This window comes from Phyllobates terribilis, unplaced genomic scaffold (genome assembly GCF_046119375.1).
Source record: "Phyllobates terribilis strain yellow unplaced genomic scaffold, ASM4611937v1 Scaffold_3__8_contigs__length_932513732, whole genome shotgun sequence".
In the NCBI taxonomy this organism is placed as follows: Eukaryota; Metazoa; Chordata; class Amphibia; order Anura; family Dendrobatidae; genus Phyllobates; species Phyllobates terribilis.
In genome coordinates, this window is record NW_027362763.1 from 178,839,460 (window position 1) to 178,858,965 (window position 19,506).

Here is a 19,506-nt window from a genome sequence, read left to right on the forward strand (position 1 = left end):
TAACAGCCGGGATAATCCGCTGACTAGCAGACACTGCTACTAGGCACAACATATTTCCTGGGCTAGATGCAGTTAAAAATTTGTAATTAGATACTCTCGTTGGATGCTGAGAAAGCATTCCATAGAGTCTCCTGGCACGCCATATATGATTCTCTTAAAAAGCTTGGGGTAGGGGTCTAGGGGACCCTTTTATAGCCAAAATCACGGCCCTGTATCACAATACATCACCTAGGCTGAACATAAATGGAACTGTAGCACCCTGAGGGCTCGGTTGCTACAGAGGTATTGCATCTCACCCAGAGGTGTGATATCTCACTCTCAGGTAAGGCTGGAGTGTGGATCAGGACCCGACACCTGCATGCATTACACCACATTGCCGTGGGGCAGTGCGACCAATATGCCTATGAGATGGGCACGACAGTCCCTGTCCCTGGCTGGAGTGGGGGGAGGGAACACTGAGGAAGGGGAACCCTGTAGTGCAGGAGCAGGGAGGAAGCAGTTCCTGGGTGCATTGAGAAGGGAGTATAAAAGGTGGGCACCATCTTAGTTCAGTGCAGAGAAGTCTGAGCAGAAGTGGCAGGGAGCAGGGGCTCTGCATGAGCTCTGCTCCGGAGGCGGGCCTAGTAACAGAGGCCCGGGACTGGAAGAGGGAGAAGGAAGGAAGTGGAGCGGAGAAGGCTCCAGGAACGAGGAATGAAGGGATCCCAGGGGTGCGGACGGGCGAGTCGCCACCGCACGCCCGAATCCACCTGCGTGGAGGGGTCAGGCCAAAGGGGGAGACCGGTCCCCGAAACTAGTGGAGGCAGGAAACGACCCTCAGCTAGAAACCGGAGGCTGTGACATTTTATGTGGCGCAGCCTCTCGCTACACCCGCTAGGAAGGCACCACATAGGGTCAGGGAAACTGGCGCCAAGTTTACCAAGAGGAGGCCCGAGGCAGCCGGACAGAAGGGTGGGTAAGAAAGGCCAGACAAAGGACACACAAAGGGGGTCCTGTGAAGCGCTCCAAAGTTATCTGGGAGTTGTCTGAGCCCCTCACCTGGTGAGCACAGTACGACGTGGGCAACCGTTACCTGCAGACGTGGTCTGGATAATAAGAACTGTGAGTAAAGGCCCTGGACTGCATCACTGACTCCGTGTCGTTACTGCTGCGGCCCTGCACCATCACCCCCATCCTCCGCATACACTGCCCTGAGGCTATACTCCTCCCGTGGGGAGTTATGCTACACTCTGCTGCACGCACAACACCAGCCTCAGCGGTCTGCCCTGCAGCGGCGGTTCACTCTGACCGCAATCCACGGGTGGCGTAGTCGGACATTTAAACATCAAAACCACATAAATAGTTCCGCCACTGATTTGACCACCCTGAGCCACGGAACCGGGTCGCCGCCACGAAGACTACAACCACCAGCATCAACCAAAAAGGGTCCGGCTCCGGGTGTCCCAAGGCCCAGGGGGTGCATCAGAACATTTTCATCACCTTTCACAATCACCAATGGGACAAGGCAGGGATGTCCTCTGTCCCCTCTCTTATACATCCTAGTGACGGAGCACCTGCTCTCATCAATTCGCCATAACTCCAATATTAGGTGGATTGAGGTGGGAGGCACCGAGTACAAGTGCTCTCTATTTGCTGATGATGTCCTAGTATATATCACTCAATCACATATATCCATCCATGCTGTTATGGCTGAAATAGATCACTTTGTTACATGGTCAAATTTTAAAATCAATGCAGCGAAGTCTGAGGCCCTCGGTGTCTCCCTCCCCAAATCCATATAGGATTCCATCCAGTCCAACTTTCCCTTTGCCTGGCCCTCACAGGGTATCAAATACTTAGGAATTCCTATTCATAGAGACCTCTCCCATCTATGTTATCTTAATTTTGGGCCCTTTATTGAACAACTCCATACAGATCACGGTTGGCAAGTTAGAACTGTAAGATTCACTACGTCAACCACTGGTGTTTTGTGGAAAAGCACATGTACACTGTGTTCCAAATTATTATGCAAAAAGTGTTTAGGAGTGATAAGGGAAGAATTTGTTTGTTTGTCAGTTAAACTCATTGATGGTGATGTGTGTCAGGGCTCTTTATATCACTGTAAGCAATTGCAGACACCTGTGCTAATTAGTTTGGCAGGTGTGTCCAATGAAAGGCAAGACTACTTAAGAAGGCTGTCTCACATTATTAAGCAGCCTACATTTTCTGCCAAAATGGGAAAGAAAAAGGATGTGTCGGCTGCTGAGAAGCAACAAATTGTGGAGTGTTTAGGTCAAGGCATGACTACAATCAACATTGTGCGATGATCAGGATGAAGTGTCTTGGCAATCAAGAAGTATGTAGCTGATTCACAGTACACACGTGTGCGTGCTGATAAGGGCAAATTGAGGACTCTTTCCTACAGGCAATTACGTCAGGTTAAATGAGCAGCGGCAAAAAAGCCTTGTCATAGCAGCAGACAAGTTTTTGAAGCTGCTGGTGCCTCCAACGTCCCCCGAACAACAAGATGCAGGGTCCTTCAGAGGTTTGCAGCTGTGCAAATGCCATCCTGTCGACCTCCTCTATCCACTTCACACAAGCAGAAACGGCTCCAGTGGGCCAAACATTACATGAAGACTGATTTCAAAACTGTTTTGTTCACGGATGAGTGCCGTGCTAGGCTCGATGGTCCAGATGGATGGAGTGGAGGATGGCTGGTTGATGGACACCCCACCAAACACGGCTACAGCGCCAACAAGGAGGAGGTGGAGTAATGTTTTGGGCTGGAATCATGGGGAGAGAGATTGTCGGCCCCTTTAGGATCCCTGAAGGCGCTAAAGATGAAATCCATAATGTATGTGGATTTTCTCAAACAGCACTTCCTGCCATGGTTCAAGAAGAAGAACCGTGTATTTCACAGCAAGATCATTTTTTTGCATGATAATGCACCATCTCATGCTGCACATAAAACATCTGCATCTCTGGCTGATATGGGCATAAAAGGGGACAAACTTATGGTGTGACCCCCATGCTCCCCTGACCTCTACCCCATTCAGAACCTCTGGAGCATCATCAAAAGGAGTGTCTATGATGGCGGGAGGCAGTTCACATCTAAGCAACAGCTCTGGGAGGGTATTCTGTCCTCATGCAAAACAATTGAAGCAGAAACCATCCAAAACCTGACAAATTCAATGGACGAGAGAGTTCAGAAGCTCCTTTCGAACAAGGGGTCCTATGTGAAAATGTAACATCACCTAGAATAAAGTTTTGAGTTGAAAACTGTTTGATTTCAGTTTCTAATAACCTGCTAATGCTTATAATTTCAAAAATGACCATTTTTTTGGTCTTTATTAAAATGAAAAGGTTGATCGAAAAGTTTGGGGGATCTAAGAGTGTGGCAATCCTGTAGTCATGATTACTTCGAATTCTGACAATATGAGGGTCATGTTGCAGGTAGTGCAGCAAGAAGGCACTTATGTGTCTTGCGCATCTCGGAGCCCCGAAATTATTTTCCGGGCTAGATGCAGCTAAAAATTATTATTAATTTTAAATCCGGTGGAGCTTAGTATAGATGGCCTAATAGGATCAGTGCTGCACACTGCTACAAAGCCCAAATTATTTTCCAGTCAAGATACAGATAAACATGATTAGTAATTTTAAATCTGGTGGAGCTTATTATAGATGGCCTAATAGAATCAGTGCTGCACACTGCTACAAAGCCCAAATTATTTTCCAGTCAAGATACAGATAAACATGATTAGTAATTTTAAATCTGGTGGAGCTTAGTATAGATGGCCTAATAGGATCAGTGCTGCACACTGCTACAAAGCCCAAATTATTTTCCAGTCAAGATACAGATAAACATGATTAGTAATTTGAAAGCTTAAAACGGTTGGTAGGGTGATTTTAACCAATCATCAAGCTTTTACTCTCCCCAGGATGACACAGGGGTAGAAAAGTCGTTTCGGATCCATGATTTGTTCATCTTTATGAACGTGAGTCTTTCTACATTATCAGTGGAGAGCCGCGTGCGCTTATCTGTCAGCACACCACCAGCAGCGCTGAACACACGTTCAGACAGAACGCTGGCTGCGGGGCATGACAAGATCTCCAAGGCGTAAGTGGCTAGCTCCGGCCATTTATCCAGATTGGAAGCCCAAAAAGAGCAAGGGTCCAGTAACACAGTCATGGCTTCAATGTTTACTTGGAGATACTCCTGTACCATCGTCTCTAGGCGTTGACTATGTGTCAGACTTCTTGTCTCCTGTGGCCTTGCAAAGGATGGGCTAAAAAAGTGGTGAAATGAATCCACAAAATTGATGTTACCAGCAGATACTGTGGTTCTGTTACGGTTTGAGTGCTGAACACTTGACAGTCCCACGGTTGGCAAGTTGGAACTGTGAGATTCACTACGTGCACCACTGGTGTTTTGTGGAAAAGCACATGTAAGATTCTGCAACAGTCTCTGCTGATACTCCTGCATGCGTGCATCCCTTTCTATGGCAGGAATAATTTCTGCAAATTTACTTTTGTACCGGGGATCTAACAGTGTGGCAACCCAGTAGTCAGGATTATTTCTAATTCTCACAATTCGAGGGTCATGTTGCAGGTAGTGCAGCAAGAAGGCACTCATGTGTGTTGCGCATCCAGGAGCACCAAGTCCCTGTTGTGTTGTTGGCGAGGTAACAATCATGCTTCCTTCCTCTGTCCTCTCCCCCCAACCTCGCACAACAGAAATGTGATCAAGGTCTCCCTCATCTGATGAGTCTTCCATCAGTTCATCCTCCACTTCTTCCTGGGCTCCTGCACCTTCCTCACTAGTTTGGCTGCTACCATGCGCCCTGGTAAAACCATCTCCCCCACCCTCACATGCCTGCTGCCTTGGTGCTGCCGACCGTCTGGACCTTGCAGATGTTAGCCCTTCCGCATACAACTCCTCCTCCTCTACTTCCTCCACCTCCTCTTGTGCCACCACCTGACTCCGAATTCTGTTTAACATGAGCTCCAGCATGTAAATCACCGGAATAGTCATGCTGATAATGGCATCGTCAGCACTAAACATCTTCGTCGCCATTTCAAAACTGTGCAGAAGGGTGCATAGGTCCCTGATCTGAGACCACTCCTCCAGCGTGATTTGCCCCACCTCTGGATCTCGTTGGCCCAGGCTATACGTCAGAACGTATTGCACCAGGGCTTGTCGGTGCTGCCACAGTCGCTGCAACATGTGCAGAGTTGAATTCCACTGGGTAGGCACATCGCATTTTAGCCGGTGAAGTGGCAGGCCCAACGACTTCTGTAGAGATGTAAGTCGCTGAGCTGCGGGATGCGAACGGTGGAAGTGAGCACACAGCGACCGTGCCCTCTGCAGAAGGCCATCTAGTCTGGGATAGTGGGCTAAAAATTGCTGGACAACAAGATTCAACACGTGAGCCATCCAAGGCACGTGTGTGACATTGCCCCGGCGAAGGGCCGCACCCAGGTTTGCAGCATTGTCGCACACGGCCTTCCCTGGTTTCAGGTCCAGTGGAGACAACCATTCATGAAATTGGTTCTCCAGAGCTGACCACAACTCCTCAGCTGTGTGACTCACATTTCCCAGACATTTCAAAGTAAAAACCGCCTGATGACGTTGAGCCCTACTGCCAGCATAGTAAGGAGGTGTGCAGGATCCCTTCTGCGCAGTTAGAAAGCTTGTGGCATGACCAGACAGGCTTTGGGTGCAGGTGGAAGACCGAGAGGAGGTTGAGGAGGCAGAAGCAGTGGAGGAACTTTGACATAAAGAGGATTGACGCACAACTCGTGGGGACGGCAAGACTTGGACAGCAGCCCCTTGTCCTGCTGTCACCATAGTTACCCAGTGTCCAGTCAGCGACATGTAACGCCCCTGTCCATGCCTACTCGTCCAAGTGTCTGTGGTGAAATGCACCCTGTCACACACAGAGTTTCTCAAAGAAGCGGTGATGTTGTGTGCGACATGCTGGTGGAGCGCAGGCACATCTTTCTTTGAGAAGTAGTGCCGACTGGGCATCTGGTACTGGGGCACTGCGACGTACATAAGGTCTCAAAAATCCTCTGTGTCCACCAGGCGGAAAGGCAGCATTTCTGTAGCCAAGAGCTTGCAGATGGTGAAATTCAACCTCTTAGCTTTCTCATGGCTAGGAGGAAATGGTCGTTTACTTGTCCACATCTGAGGGACCGAGGGCTGGCTATTGTGCTTAGACGGGGTTGATAAGGGTGTCCCCGGCAAACTGCCGGTCTGTGAGGAAGATGCAGGCGGACATGTTAGGTTGCCTTGATTCAAGGGTGGTGCTATCGATGTCGGACAGCGCTCAACACCAGCTGGTGTTACCACCTCCAAAGAAAATGATGACCTGCCAATCACGCTGGCTGTTGCGGGTAAAGAGGTGGCAGGTCTACGCCCCAAAACAGGTGTGACTGCTGTCCCCCCAGTCACAGAGGATGAAGAGGCCGCGGATGCACAAGATATGGCAGACGGTGGTTGGCCCGGCCGGCTAGGCCGCATTGTAGCACACTGAGCTTCCCTCTGCAACTTAAGCTTCATGTCCATGTGCTGGTTCATGCATGAAGTACTCAAACTATGTATTTTTTGGCCTCTACTTAGCTTTTGCTGACAAATGTTACAGATAACACGAGTTGGGTCATCTTTATCGATCTGAAAAAATGCCCAGGCTATGCAAGGCTTAGCACCCATGCGACCTGAAGAGCCACCAAGACTTGTGGTGAGAGGCAGAGTTGTGTTTGAGGATGCAGTTGTTGACGTGCTTCCAGTACTACGTCTCTGTCCAGGAAGGCGCAACCTGACCTCGTCGTCACTAGCATCTTCCTCCACCTCCTCTGCTGACCTCATCTCTTGGCTGACTGTGGGTTGACAGTAAGTGGGATCTCCAACCTCATCATCATCACCCTGTGCGTTATCACACCCGTCGTCCTCAGAGCCAACCTGTTCCTGCCCTGACAAAAAACTAAAGTTGTCGCTCCAATCAGATATTTGAGTCTCATCATCGTCTTCCTTATTGTCTCCACCAACAGGAGTTACAGATTGGGAATGAGCGTCTACATTATGGTCAGAACCTTCTGCGTCTGGTCCTGGATCCGACTCATAAAGATTCTGGGCCCTGCAGTCTGCAGATCCTGCAGGGCACGCATCAGGTTAGCTATAGCTGACAATGAATTAAGGCTTGCAAGAGATGTCAAAAGCAATAAAAAAGGATTTTGGGGGTATGTCAAAAGTAAAAGAAAAGTCAAAGATGCTATAGGATTTTTACAGGATGAAAATGGAGAAATGGTAAGAGAGGATGTTGAGAAGGCCGAACTTTTTAATTCCTATTTTGCATCTGTTTTCTCTCAGAAAGAAAATGTAACATCAACTGATCTTCACTGTCCTTTTAAAGGAATAGAGGAATCCAAGTTATCTGTAGACAGAAAGATTGTGAGGGAATATTTAGCTAACATAAATGAGTTCAAGTCTCCAGGTCCAGATGAATTACACCCCAGAGTACTGAAGGAGATCGTAGAAGAAATTTTAGAACCACTCTCCATAATCTTTGAAAATTCTTGGAGAACAGGAGAAGTCCCAGAAGACTGGAGAAGAGCAAATGTTGTTCCTATCTTCAAAAAGGGGAAGAAGGTGGACCCAGGGAACTATAGGCCGGTAAGTCTGACTTCTATACCAGGAAAGATCTTTGAACAAATTATTAAACAACATGTATGTAAGTACATGGATAAGAATGAAGTGATTAACCAGAGTCAGCATGGGTTTGTAACTAACAAGTCATGTCAGACTAACTTAATTTCCTTCTATGACAGAATCACTGACTGGGTGGATCAGGGAAATGCTGTAGATATAGTATATCTTGACTTCAGCAAAGCATTTGACAAAGTATCTCACACCATCCTTATTGAAAAAATGACCAAGTATGCAATGGACCAGGCAACTGTTAGGTGGATTCATAACTGGCTTAGTGATCGGACTCAAAGGGTGGTTGTAAATGGCTTCACATCCAGCTGGATGAATGTCTCAAGTGGGGTACCACAGGGCTCCGTCCTGGGACCTGTATTGTTCAACATCTTTATCAATGATTTAGATGAAGGAATTGAGGGTAAACTGATTAAATTTGCTGATGACACAAAGCTAGGAGGGATAGCTAATACTAGAGAAGAGAGAGAGAGGATTCAAAAAGACCTAAATAAACTGGAGCAGTGGGCAGCAACCAACAGAATGGTTTTTAACAGGGAAAAATGCAAAGTACTACATCTGGGCAATAAAAATGAAAAAAGCATTTACAGAATGGGAGGAGTAGAGCTAAGCAACAGTACATGTGAAAAAGACTTAAGTATACTAATAGATCATAGACTGAACATGAGTCAACAGTGTGATGCAGCAGCAAAAAAGGCAAATACAATTCTGGGATGTATTAACAGAAGCATACAGTCTAGATCACGTGAAGTCATTATCGGTTTTTACTCCTCTTTGGTCAGACCTCATCTGGAATACTGTGTACAGTTTTGGGCACCACATTTTAAAAAAGACATAGACAAACTGGAGCAAGTTCAGAGAAGAGCGACCAAAATGGTGACTGGTCTGCAAACCATGTCCTATGAGGAACGGTTGCAGGATTTGGGAATGTTTAGCTTGCAAAAAAGAAGACTGAGAGGAGACTTAATAGCTGTCTACAAATATGTCAAGGGCTGTCACATTGTAGAAGGATCATCTTTATTCTCATTTGCACAAGGAAAGACTAGAAGCAATGGGATGAAACTAAATGGGAGGAGACACAGATTAGATATTAGAAAAAACTTTTTGACAGTTAGGGTGATTAATGAGTGGAACAGGCTGCCACGAGAGGTGGTGAGTTCCCCTTCAATGGACGTCTTCAAACAGAGGCTGGACAGACATCTGTCTGAGATGATCTAGTGAATCCTGCTTTGAGCAGGGGGTTGGACCAGATGACCCAGGAGGTCCCTTCCAACTCTACCATTCTATGATTCTATGATTCTATGGGCATCAGTGCAGATCATTTCCTCGTCTGGATTCACAGAAGCGCTGGAGTCGACCTCTGATTCCCAGGCTATAGTATGAGTAAACAGCTCTGCAGACTCAACCATCTGTTCTACCTCATACTCAAACGGGCAGCTGGAGATTTGGGAGCTGTGAGGAAGCAAGTGCGATTGGGGTGACACCTTTTAGGACTGGAGTATTTGTGATGTTGAAGTTGATGTGGAGGAGAGCCCACTTAAAGGAGCACTTGATATCCGTTGAAGCACCTGCTGTTTTTGTGCCTCATCTGGAATTTGTAGCGATTGGCGTGGCCGTAAGAAAGGGATCTTATCACATTGTCCGCTAAAAGAAGTAGACATTTTAGTTTGGCTGGAAGATGGTCTTTCTTCTGCAGATGTTACTATTGCTTTAACACCTACCCCACGGACACAACCTTTTTTCCCCTTCCCAACAAGCCTATTCCCCTTTCCACCAGCAGCAGGCCTTTTTCCACTCATTTTGGTGGTTAACTAATTCACAACTCTGGAGTTGTTTGCACAAAAAAACAATGGATGGTAACCGAGCAGAGCTGAGTGGCCAAACTGTGGTATTAGGCCAAAACTATTGGCTGGGTTAGAAGCAGAAAAAAATTATATTCAATTTGCAACCTGATGGAGGTCAGTATAGATGGACTAATAGAACAAGTCCCACACACAGCTAGAAGCCCAAATATGTTTTCAGAGGTAGATGCAGAAAAAAATTGTATTCAGTTTGCAACCTGATGGAGGTCAGTATAGATGGACTAATAGAACAAGTCATACACACAGCTAGAAGCCCAAATATTTTTTCAGAGGTAGATCCAGAAAAAAAATATATTCAGTTTGCAACCTGATGGAGGTCAGTATAGATGGACTAATAGAGAAAGTCCCACACACTGCTAGAAGGCCAAATATTTTTTCAGAGCTAGATGCAGACAAAAAAATATTTTTAATTTGCAACCTGATGGAGGTCAGTATAGATGGACTAATAGAGAAAGTCCCACACACTGCTAGAAGGCCAAATATTTTTTCAGAGCTAGATGCAGATATAAATTATTTTTAATTTGCAACCTGATGGAGGTCAGTATAGATGGACTAATAGAGAAAGTCCCACACACTGCTAGAAGGCCAAATATTTTTTCAGAGCTAGATGCAGAAAAAAATTATATTCAGTTTGCAACCTGATGGAGGTCAGTATAGATGGACTAATAGAACAAGTCCCACACACAGCTAGAAGGCCAAATATTTTTTCAGAGGTAGATGCAGATAAAAATTATTTTTAATTTGGAGCCTGATGGAGGTCAGTATAGATGGACTAATAGAGAAAGTCCCACACACTGCTAGAAGGCCAAATATTTTTTCAGAGCTAGATGCAGACAAAAAATTATTTTGAATTTGCAACCTGATGGAGGTCAGTATAGATGGACTAATAGAGAAAGTCCCACACACTGCTAGAAGGCCAAATATTTTTTCAGAGCTAGATGCAGACAAAAAATTATTTTTAATTTGCAACCTGATGGAGGTCAGTATAGATGGACTAATAGAGAAAGTCCCACACATTGCTAGAAGGCCAAATATTTTTTCAGAGCTAGATGCAGATAAAAATTAATTTTAATTTGCAACCTGATGGAGGTCAGTATAGATGGACTTATAGAGAAAGTCCCACACACTGCTAGAAGGCCAAATATTTTTTCAGAGCTAGATGCAGAAAAAAATTATATTCAGTTTGCAACCTGATGGAGGTCAGTATAGATGGACTAATAGAACAAGTCCCACACACAGCTAGAAGCCCAAATATTTTTTCAGAGGTAGATGCAGAAAAAAATTATATTCAGTTTGCAACCAGATGGATGTCTGTATAGATGGATTAATAGAACAAGTCCCACACACAGCTAGAAGCCCAAATATTTTTTCAGAGGTAGATGCAGAAAAAAATTATATTCAGTTTGCAACCTGATGGAGGTCTGTATAGATGGATTAATAGAACAAGTCCCACACACAGCTAGAAGGCCAATATTTTTTCAGAGCTAGATGCAGAAAAAAAATATATTCAGTTTGCAACCTGATGGAGGTCAGTATAGATGGACTAATAGAGAAAGTCCCACACACTGCTAGAAGGCCAAATATTTTTTCAGAGCTAGATGCAGACAAAAAATTATTTTTCATTTGCAACCTGATGGAGGTCAGTATAGATGGACTAATAGAGAAAGTCCCACACACTGCTAGAAGGCCAAATATTTTTTCAGAGCTAAATGCAGATATAAATTATTTTTAATTTGCAACCTGATGGAGGTCAGTATAGATGGACTAATAGAGAAAGTCCCACACACTGCTAGAAGGCCAAATATTTTTTCAGAGCTAGATGCAGAAAAAAATTATATTCAGTTTGCAACCTGATGGAGGTCAGTATAGATGGATTAATAGAACAAGTCCCACACACAGCTAGAAGGCCAAATATTTTTTCAGAGCTAGATGCAGATATAAATTATTTTTAATTTGCAACCTGATGGAGGTCAGTATAGATGGACTAATAGAGAAAGTCCCACACACTACTAGAAGGCCAAATATTTTTTCAGAGCTAGATGCAGACAAAAAATTATTTTTAATTTGCAACCTATTGGAGGTCAGTATAGATGGACTAATAGAGAAAGTCCCACACACTGCTAGAAGGCCAAATATTTTTTCAGAGCTAGATGCAGAAAAAAATTATATTCAGTTTGCAACCTGATGGAGGTCTGTATAGATGGATTAATAGAACAAGTCCCACACACAGCTAGAAGGCCAAATATTTTTTCAGAGCTAGATGCAGATATAAATTATTTTTAATTTGCAACCTGATGGAGGTCAGTATAGATGGACTAATAGAGAAAGTCCCACACACTACTAGAAGGCCAAATATTTTTTCAGAGCTAGATGCAGACAAAAAATTATTTTTAATTTGCAACCTGATGGAGGTCAGTATAGATGGACTAATAGAGAAAGTCCCACACACTGCTAGAAGGCCAAATATTTTTTCAGAGCTAGATGCAGAAAAAAATTATATTCAGTTTGCAACCTGATGGAGGTCAGTATAGATGGACTAATAGAACAAGTCCCACACACAGCTAAAAACCCAAATATTTTTTCAGAGGTAGATGCAGAAAAAAATTATATTCAGTTTGCAACCTGATGGAGGTCTGTATAGATGGATTAATAGAACAAGTCCCACACACAGCTAGAAGCCCAATATTTTTTCAGAGGTAGATGAAGAAAAAAAATATATTCAGTTTGCAACCTGATGGAGGTCAGTATAGATGGACTAATAGAGAAAGTCCCACACACTGCTAGAAGGCCAAATATTTTTTCAGAGCTAGATGCAGACAAAAAATTATTTTTAATTTGCAACCTGATGGAGGTCAGTATAGATGGACTAATAGAGAAAGTCCCACACACTGCTAGAAGGCCAAATATTTTTTCAGAGCTAGATGCAGATATAAATTATTTTTAATTTGCAACCTGATGGAGGTCAGTATAGATGGACTAATAGAGAAAGTCCCACACACTGCTTGAAGGCCAAATATTTTTTCAGAGGTAGATGCAGAAAAAAATTATATTCAGTTTGCAACCTGATGGAGGTCAGTATAGATGGATTAATAGAACAAGTCCCACACACAGCTAGAAGGCCAAATATTTTTTCAGAGCTAGATGCAGATATAAATTATTTTTAATTTGCAACCTGATGGAGGTCAGTATAGATGGACTAATAGAGAAAGTCCCACACACTGCTAGAAGGCCAAATATTTTTTCAGAGCTAGATGCAGACAAAAAATTATTTTTAATTTGCAATCTGATGGAGGTCAGTATAGATGGACTAATAGAGAAAGTCCCACACATTGCTAGAAGGCCAAATATTTTTTCAGAGCTAGATGCAGATAAAAATTATTTTTAATTTGCAACCTGATGGAGGTCAGTATAGATGGACTAATAGAGAAAGTCCCACACACTGCTAGAAGGCCAAATATTTTTTCAGAGCTAGATGCAGAAAAAAATTATATTCAGTTTGCAACCTGATGGAGGTCAGTATAGATGGACTAATAGAACAAGTCCCACACACAGCTAGAAGGCCAAATATTTTTTCAGAGGTAGATGCACAAAAAAATTATATTCAGTTTACAACCTGATGGATGTCTGTATAGATGGATTAATAGAACAAGTCCCACACACAGCTAGAAGCCCAAATATTTTTTCAGAGGTAGATGCAGAAAAAAATTATATTCAGTTTACAACCTGATGGAAGTCTGTATAGATGGATTAATAGAACAAGTCCCACACACAGCTAGAAGCCCAATATTTTTTCAGAGCTAGATGCAGAAAAAAAATATATTCAGTTTGCAACCTGATGGAGGTCAGTATAGATGGACTAATAGAGAAAGTCCCACACACTGCTAGAAGGCCAAATATTTTTTCAGAGCTAGATGCAGATATAAATTATTTTTAATTTGCAACCTGATGGAGGTCAGTATCGATGGACTAATAGAGAAAGTCCCACACACAGCTAGAAGGCCAAATATTTTTTCAGAGCTAGATGCAGATATAAATTATTTTTAATTTGCAACCTGATGGAGGTCAGTATAGATGGACTAATAGAGAAAGTCCCACACACTGCTTGAAGGCCAAATATTTTTTCAGAGGTAGATGCAGAAAAAAATTATATTCAGTTTGCAACCTGATGGAGGTCAGTATAGATGGATTAATAGAACAAGTCCCACACACAGCTAGAAGGCCAAATATTTTTTCAGAGGTAGATGCAGATAAAAATTATTTTTAATTTGCAGCCTGATGGAGGTCAGTATAGATGGACTAATAGAGAAAGTCCCACACACTGCTAGAAGGCCAAATATTTTTTCAGAGCTAGATGCAGACAAAAAATTATTTTGAATTTGCAACCTGATGGAGGTCAGTATAGATGGACTAATAGAGATAGTCCCACACACTGCTAGAAGGCCAAATATTTTTTCAGAGCTAGATGCAGACAAAAAATTATTTTTAATTTGCAACCTGATGGAGGTCAGTATAGATGGACTAATAGAGAAAGTCCCACACACTGCTAGAAGGCCAAATATTTTTTCAGAGCTAGATGCAGATATAAATTATTTTTAATTTGCAACCTGATGGAGGTCAGTATAGATGGACTAATAGAGAAAGTCCCACACACTGCTTGAAGGCCAAATATTTTTTCAGAGGTAGATGCAGAAAAAAATTATATTCAGTTTGCAACCTGATGGAGGTCAGTATAGATGGATTAATAGAACAAGTCCCACACACAGCTAGAAGGCCAAATATTTTTTAAGAGGTAGATGCAGATAAAAATTATTTTTAATTTGCAGCCTGATGGAGGTCAGTATAGATGGACTAATAGAGAAAGTCCCACACACTGCTAGAAGGCCAAATATTTTTTCAGAGCTAGATGCAGACAAAAAATTATTTTGAATTTGCAACCTGATGGAGGTCAGTATAGATGGCCTAATAGAGAAAGTCCCACACACTGCTAGAAGGCCAAATATTTTTTCAGAGCTAGATGCAGACAAAAAAATATTTTTAATTTGCAACCTGATGGAGGTCAGTATAGATGGACTAATAGAGAAAGTCCCACACACTGCTAGAAGGCCAAATATTTTTTTCAGAGCTAGATGCAGATAAAAATTATTTTTAATTTGCAACCTGATGGAGGTCAGTATAGATGGACTAATAGAGAAAGTCCCACACACTGCTAGAAGGCCAAATATTTTTTCAGAGCTAGATGCAGACAAAAAATTATTTTTAATTTGCAATCTGATGGAGGTCAGTATAGATGGACTAATAGAGAAAGTCCCACACATTGCTAGAAGGCCAAATATTTTTTCAGAGCTAGATGCAGATAAAAATTATTTTTAATTTGCAACCTGATGGAGGTCAGTATAGATGTACTAATAGAGAAAGTCCCACACACTGCTAGAAGGCCAAATATTTTTTCAGAGCTAGATGCAGAAAAAAATTATATTCAGTTTGCAACCTGATGGAGGTCAGTATAGATGGACTAATAGAACAAGTCCCACACACAGCTAGAAGGCCAAATATTTTTTCAGAGCTAGATGCAGAAAAAAATTATATTCAGTTTGCAACCTGATGGAGGTCAGTATAGATGGACTAATAGAACAAGTCCCACACACAGCTAGAAGCCCAAATATTTTTTCAGAGGTAGATGCAGAAAAAAATTATATTCAGTTTACACCTGATGGATGTCTGTATAGATGGATTAATAGAACAAGTCCCACACACAGCTAGAAGCCCAAATATTTTTTCAGAGGTAGATGCAGAAAAAAATTATATTCAGTTTACAACCTGATGGAAGTCTGTATAGATGGATTAATAGAACAAGTCCCACACACATCTAGAAGCCCAATATTTTTTCAGAGCTAGATGCAGAAAAAAAATATATTCAGTTTGCAACCTGATGGAGGTCAGTATAGATGGACTAATAGAGAAAGTCCCACACACTGCTAGAAGGCCAAATATTTTTTCAGAGATAGATGCAGATATAAATTATTTTTAATTTGCAACCTGATGGAGGTCAGTATAGATGGACTAATAGAGAAAGTCCCACACACAGCTAGAAGGCCAAATATTTTTTCAGAGATAGATGCAGATATAAATTATTTTTAATTTGCAACCTGATGGAGGTCAGTATAGATGGACTAATAGAGAAAGTGCCACACACTGCTTGAAGGCCAAATATTTTTTCAGAGGTAGATGCAGATAAAAATTATTTTTAATTTGCAGCCTGATGGAGGTCAGTATAGATGGACTAATAGAGAAAGTCCCACACACTGCTAGAAGGCCAAATATTTTTTCAGAGCTAGATGCAGACAAAAAATTATTTTGAATTTGCAACCTGATGGAGGTCAGTATAGATGGACTAATAGAGATAGTCCCACACACTGCTAGAAGGCCAAATAATTTTTCAGAGCTAGATGCAGACAAAAAAATATTTTTAATTTGCAACCTGATGGAGGTCAGTATAGATGGACTAATAGAGAAAGTCCCACACACTGCTAGAAGGCCAAATATTTTTTCAGAGCTAGATGCAGATAAAAATTATTTTTAATTTGCAACCTGATGGAGGTCAGTATAGATGGACTAATAAAGAAAGTCCCACACACTGCTAGAAGGCCAAATATTTTTTCAGAGCTAGATGCAGACAAAAAATTATTTTTAATTTGCAATCTGATGGAGGTCAGTATAGATCGACTAATAGAGAAAGTCCCACACATTGCTAGAAGGCCAAATCTTTTTTCAGAGCTAGATGCAGATAAAAATTATTTTTAATTTGTAACCTGATGGAGGTCAGTATAGATGGACTAATAGAACAAGTCCCACACACAGCTAGAAGCCCAAATATTTTTTCAGAGGTAGATGCAGAAAAAAATTATATTCAGTTTGCAACCTGATGGATGTCTGTATAGATGGATTAATAGAACAAGTCCCACACACAGCTAGAAGCCCAAATATTTTTTCAGAGGTAGATGCAGAAAAAAATTATATTCAGTTTACAACCTGATGGAGGTCTGTATAGATGGATTAATAGAACAAGTCCCACACACAGCTAGAAGCCCAATATTTTTTCAGAGCTAGATGCAGAAAAAAAATATATTCAGTTTGCAACCTGATGGAGGTCAGTATAGATGGACTAATAGAGAAAGTCCCACACACTGCTAGAAGGCCAAATATTTTTTCAGAGCTAGATGCAGACAAAAAATTATTTTTAATTTGCAACCTGATGGAGGTCAGTGTAGATGGACTAATAGAGAAAGTCCCACACACTGCTAGAAGGCCAAATTTTTTTTCAGAGCTAGATGCAGATATAAATTATTTTTAATTTGCAACCTGATGGAGGTCAGTATAGATGGACTAATAGAGAAAGTCCCACACACAGCTAGAAGGCCAAATATTTTTTCAGAGCTAGATGCAGAAAAAAATTATATTCAGTTTGCAACCTGATGGAGGTCAGTATAGATGGACTAATAGAACAAGTCCCACACACAGCTAGAAACCCAAATATTTTTTCAGAGGTAGATGCAGAAAAAAATTATATTCAGTTTGCAACCTGATGGAGGTTTGTATAGATGGATTAATAGAACAAGTCCCACACACAGCTGGAAGCCCAATATTTTTTCAGAGGTAGATGCAGAAAAAAAATATATTCAGTTTGCAACCTGATGGAGGTCAGTATAGATGGACTAATAGAGAAAGTCCCACACACTGCTAGAAGGCCAAATATTTTTTCAGAGCTAGATGCAGACAAAAAATTATTTTTAATTTGCAACCTGATGGAGGTCAGTATAGATGGACTAATAGAGAAAGTCCCACACACTGCTAGAAGGCCAAATATTTTTTCAGAGCTAGATGCAGATGTAAATTATTTTTAATTTGCAACCTGATGGAGGTCAGTATAGATGGACTAATAGAGAAAGTCCCACACACTGCTAGAAGGCCAAATATTTTTTCAGAGGTAGATGCAGAAAAAAATTATATTCAGTTTGCAACCTGATGGAGGTCAGTATAGATGGACTAATAGAACAAGTCCCACACACAGCTAGAAGGCCAAATATTTTTTCAGAGGTAGATGCAGATAAAAATTATTTTTAATTTGCAACCTGATGGAGGTCAGTATAGATGGACTAATAGAGAAAGTCCCACACACTGCTAGAAGGCCAAATATTTTTTCAGAGCTAGATGCAGACAAAAAATTATTTTTAATTTGCAACCTGATGGAGGTCAGTATAGATGGACTAATAGAGAAAGTCCCACACACTGCTAGAAGGCCAAATATTTTTTCAGAGCTAGATGCAGATAAAAATTATTTTTAATTTGCAACCTGATGGAGGTCAGTATAGATGGACTAATAGAGAAAGTCCCACACACTGCTAGAAGGCCAAATATTTTTTCAGAGGTAGATGCAGAAAAAAATTATATTCAGTTTGCAACCTGATGGAGGTCAGTATAGATGGACTAATAGAACAAGTCCCACACACAGCTAGAAGGCCAAATATTTTTTCAGAGGTAGATGCAGATAAAATTATTTTTAATTTGCAACCTGATGGAGGTCAGTATAGATGGACTAATAGAGAAAGTCCCACACACTGCTAGAAGGCCAAATATTTTTTCAGAGGTAGATGCAGACAAAAAATTATTTTGAATTTGCAGCGTGATGGAGGTCAGTATAGATGGACTAATAGAGAAAGTCCCACACACTGCTAGAAGCCCAATATTTTTTCAGAGCTAGATGCAGACAAAAAATTATTTTTAATTTGCAACCTGATGGAGGTCAGTATAGATGGACTAATAGAGAAAGTCCCACACACTGCTAGAAGGCCAAATATTTTTTCAGAGCTAGATGCAGATAAAAATTATTTTTAATTTGCAACCTGATGGAGGTCAGTATAGATGGACTAATAGAGAAAGTCCCACACACAGCTAGAAGCCCAAATATTTTTTCAGAGGTAGATGCAGAAAAAAATTATATTCAGTTTACAACCTGATGGAGGTCTGTATAGATGGATTAATAGAACAAGTCCCACACACAGCTAGAAGCCCAATATTTTTTCAGTGCTAGATGCAGAAAAAAAATATATTCAGTTTGCAACCTGATGGAGGTCAGTATAGATGGACTAATAGAGAAAGTCCCACACACTGCTAGAAGGCCAAATATTTTTTCAGAGCTAGATGCAGACAAAAAATTATTTTTAATTTGCAACCTGATGGAGGTCAGTGTAGATGGACTAATAGAGAAAGTGCCACACACTGCTAGAAGGCCAAATATTTTTTCAGAGCTAGATGCAGATATAAATTATTTTTAATTTGCAACCTGATGGAGGTCAGTATAGATGGACTAATAGAGAAAGTCCCACACACAGCTAGAAGGCCAAATATTTTTTCAGAGCTAGATGCAGATATAAATTATTTTTAATTTGCAACCTGATGGAGGTCAGTATAGATGGACTAATAGAGAAAGTCCCACACACTGCTTGAAGGCCAAATATTTTTTCAGAGGTAGATGCAGAAAAAAATTATATTCAGTTTGCAACCTGATGGAGGTCAGTATAGATGGATTAATAGAACAAGTCCCACACACAGCTAGAAGGCCAAATATTTTTTCAGAGGTAGATGCAGATAAAAATTATTTTTAATTTGCAGCCTGATGGAGGTCAGTATACATGGACTAATAGAGAAAGTCCCACACACTGCTAGAAGGACAAATATTTTTTCAGAGCTAGATGCAGACAAAAAATTATTTTTAATTTGCAATCTGATGGAGGTCAGTATAGATGGACTAATAGAGAAAGTCCCACACACTGCTAGAAGGCCAAATATTTTTTCAGAGCTAGATGCAGATAAAAATTATTTTTAATTTGCAACCTGATGGAGGTCAGTATAGATGGACTAATAGAGAAAGTCCCACACACTGCTAGAAGG